General features: G+C 37.2%; 1 long non-coding RNA gene across 1 annotated transcript; it reads left to right on the top strand.

The window, feature by feature from the left end:
• The first annotated feature begins 856 nt into the window (after window positions 1–856).
• Window positions 857–2,688, top strand: LOC144249777 (uncharacterized). The gene is made up of 2 exons (XR_013342301.1): window positions 857–1,203; window positions 2,016–2,688. It is a non-coding gene; the product is annotated as an uncharacterized LOC144249777 (long non-coding RNA).
• The last annotated feature ends 1,392 nt before the right edge of the window (window positions 2,689–4,080 follow it).

Genomic DNA, 4,080 nt, shown 5'->3' with positions numbered 1-4,080 from the left:
CTATGCATCTGTTCTTGGGAATCTAATGAAGAATGTGCTCCAACAGATTGAAGGAGTTAACCAAGAATGAAATTCAGAACAGAAGTCAGTGCCATGAAATTCTTTATATGAAAAGTACATAAAGAATGACAAATAGAGCTCCCAGGAGGACTTCTGGATCTCTGAAGAAATAAGCATAGGTTGAAGCAAAGGTTGAGTTTGTTTCTCCAAGGTATTAAGATTAGCAGGCATGTTGCCATAGAAAGTTACAATACATAGTGCACAGTTATAATATATATCCATATACCCAATGGCTATGGATGAAATATGAATGAAAATTCAAATTAAAGTAGTTGCAAAATCAAGTCACTATTAAATGAAAAAACTATATGAAATGAAAATGTGATCATTATAATACGATACTTGCCTCAACTATAGACAATACTTACCTATCCACACAAAAAAATACATGTGGAATATGGACTTAACCAAAAATATATAATTATGTGAGAGAATAGAATAATGAAATTAAAAGGTTTGTGTGTAGGAGATAAAATATCTGATAAAACCTTATTTTACAAATTAATAAGTAAATAAATAATGTATAAAATAGAACAATTAAGAAATATGATTACAAAGTTAAAAGTAGACATATATATTTAAATATAAAAAGAAAACTGATGATTTGAAAATAGTTATGTCTGAGACAACAGACTGTAAGGTGAGGAGGTATTAGGTAGGCAAATGCTTATTGCTATAAGATATGCCTATGTTTATGTATTATCATAGTAAAAATATTAAATTAAAAGTTAAGGGGGACATGAATTTTTTAAGTATTATCATGATTTTTTTTTTCTTTAACTAGTTGTTTGTTAAGGTCTGTAAATAAGTCAAAAATAACACCTGGTATTTTGCCAGAGAAATGTTAGAGTTCGTAAACAAGTCTGGATGGTGCCTGGCAAAATGTCAGAGGGAGTGGTTTGAGAAGTAACAAAAGTGAGCCATTAAGTGTGGAGATTCCTTATTGGTTGACTGATGTATCTAGTTTATGCTAATTAAGTAAGCTGTGCAAAATGTATAAATAGCTCTGTTGCCCTACAATAAATGGCTCCTATTCCTGCTGTATCAACGTACACAAGTTATTCGTCACCCCCCCAGCTATTTTGCTGCAGCCGGACCCCGGCAGATGGTGGCCCGTTACGGGGAGCCCCGGGACACTCGGGGGTAAGTGACGAAAAAAAAAAAGCTGCCCGTCCATAGATAGGACGGGAGCAATCCGCTCGTCCCTAGGCAGATAGGGCGAGAAAGGAAAGAGAGGAAAAATGGCCATTTCGAGAAAATGGAGAAAATTGATACAGTATGTTTGTGTCTTGTTTTGTCTCGGTGTATTGTATTGTCTTTATGATGAGAATATGGAAGGGATAAGAAGTAAATTGATAAGGGAAAGAGACACCCCAGTGGAACCAAGAATAATTAGGGCATGTGTTGATAAAAGCCCAGGAACTCTAGTCAGAAAGAAAAAGAAAAAGAAAGTTCAGAAAAAAAAGGATTATCAAGAAAAAAGTTGTAGCAAAAGGCTATTACTAAATGCTTTTCGTTACCGGAGGGTGCGTGAATCTGTGCAGCGGCTGCCATGTGCGCAAGCTGGTCATGGTGCAGCAAATACTTTCCAAGCGGTGGCAGCCGGCTCTTCCACTGCCGGGAGCCCAAATCTAGACCTGACCTGGAGGCACAGTCTCCCAGGCTCTTGCTCCCTGTGCCCAGTAGCAGTTTGAGTCCGGACACTCCCTGGACTCTCCCCGGGGCCATCTGGGGCTGCCCAGGATGCTACAGCCTGCAGAAGATGCTACCAGCGTCCCTGATTTTTGGTCATTTTCAATGCCAATAACTAAGCTACAATGGTTCTCCCACACCTGGAAGCTAATGAGTAATGAGCACTATTAAGGCTTATTTCAAATGTAACAAAACCTTGAGATAATGTACTAAATTGTTCAGAAGGTTGTTTTCTTAGTGGAATGCTACAGGATTTTCTTTAGCCAGCGTTGCAGAGTTCCTGCCTTTGTCCCAGTGCCAATGAAAACGAACGTGGAAGAATTTCCAGCGTTGCTGAAAACCGGAGGAGATTTCGGCTGAGAACCGGACAAGACTTCGGATCAAGCTAGCTGCCTGCAGAACTTACCTGGACTGTGATTTACCTGGACTGTGAGTTATTCTATTGAGATACTGCATTACCTGGACTGAGACAACAAACTGTAATCTACAACAAATTGTAACTCAATATCTTTGCAAATGGTGTCATTGCTGGTATAATTTTTCCAAGGGCTTCTTGCATGGAGCCATCAAGTGGCTTGGTATTGTTACATTTTGTATCCTCACTTTCTGTTTGTAGCAGGTTATTTATGGTGTTTCTGTAAAAACCACTATGGTCTTTATTTAAATTAAACAAAAGGGGGAATTGTTAAGGTCTGTAAATAAGTCAAAAATAACACCTGGTATTTTGCCAGAGAAATGTTAGAGTTCGTAAACAAGTCTGGATGGTGCCTGGCAAAATGTCAGAGGGAGTGGTTTGAGAAGTAACAAAAGTGAGCCATTAAGTGTGGAGATTCCTTATTGGTTGACTGATGTATCTAGTTTATGCTAATTAAGTAAGCTGTGCAAAATGTATAAATAGCTCTGTTGCCCTACAATAAATGGCTCCTATTCCTGCTGTATCAACGTACACAAGTTATTCGTCACCCCCCCAGCTATTTTGCTGCAGCCGGACCCCGGCAGTTGTTTCCATACAGGTGGTGAAAGAGTCCTGAGATAATAAAAATTGAGCTACTTTAGTTCCTTAATCAGGTCTGATTCAGTGGTAGCAAATGTAGACCCATGGAGTCAACTAGCAAACATATCAAAGCGAATGGGCAGGAGCCAACCATTCTTTCCTCTTCTCCTCTTCTACTTTTCCCTTTCTTATGTAGTTCATCTTAAGACAATATTTATTGTATACTTACTCTCAGTGCTTCTTTCTTGTGACACCTCTCTGTTATTTCTTGATCTCATTATCTTTCACTAGTTGATTCAAAATATGATCATTTACCTCTGTTATTTTTAATCTCAAAAGGACCTCTCTAGGATAAGACCTTTTATCTTTTCACATCCCTTTACTTTAGCTGCCTGTATCTCTCTACCTGTTCATAGTCACATTCCTGAGTTGCACTTTGTCTCCTAAGAAAGGTCAATATTGCAATCACTATTTTGAGAAAAGATCCTGTCCTAATATATATATATATATATATATATATATATATATATATATATATATATATATGGTATATTATATGGATGTAATATTATACATATATAATATATACATGTATAATATATATTATGTCTACTTCAAACAATGAAAATATTGCTTAAAGAGAAGAGAAGTTAAGCCAGGCATAGTGCCCTATGCCTGTAATCCCAGCGGTTCAGGAGGCTGAGGCAGGAGGATCATGAGTTCAAAGCCAGCCTCAGCAAAAGCAAGGTGCTAAGCACTCAGTGAGACCCTGTCTCTAAATAAAATACAAAATAGGGCTGGGGATGTAGGCTCAGTGGTCAAGTGCCCCTGATAAGTCCATGGTACCAAAAGAAAAAAAAGAGAGAGAGAGAGAGAGAGAAATTTGATGAGGACCCAATTAATGAGTCATGGTGAGATAACCATGAGCAGGCAAGTAGAAAATAGCATAATCAAATGATTATCACCATCTAACTTAGCATTTATATATTTGAGGTGGTATTTACAAAGCAGCTTATTCATTTTTCCTATGCATAAATGCCTTGAACTCCTATCAATCTATAAGACTAAAATATAGCAAGTAGTATTGCCATCTTATTGGTTTGTTTTTTTTTTTCTGAGCAAATATTCATTCTGATTAGTTACTAACTCTGTCACATTGTAAAATAATCTAAATATCACCCTGTCATGTTTCTGAAAATGTCTTTATGTTGAATGGTAACAGATAGACTGAGTTAGAAAGGGAAATTTTAACACATAATATCAATTTACTCAAGTCTGAAATGTTCTAGGTGAATTCTGTGTCTTTCCAAGAAAGTGCATTATCTATAGCTGGG

The sequence above is a fragment of the Urocitellus parryii genome, chromosome 12 (assembly GCF_045843805.1).
Source record: "Urocitellus parryii isolate mUroPar1 chromosome 12, mUroPar1.hap1, whole genome shotgun sequence".
Taxonomy (NCBI): domain Eukaryota; kingdom Metazoa; phylum Chordata; class Mammalia; order Rodentia; family Sciuridae; genus Urocitellus; species Urocitellus parryii.
The sequence above is the reverse complement of the archived record's forward strand: the minus strand, read 5'-3'. Positions and strand labels throughout refer to the sequence as shown.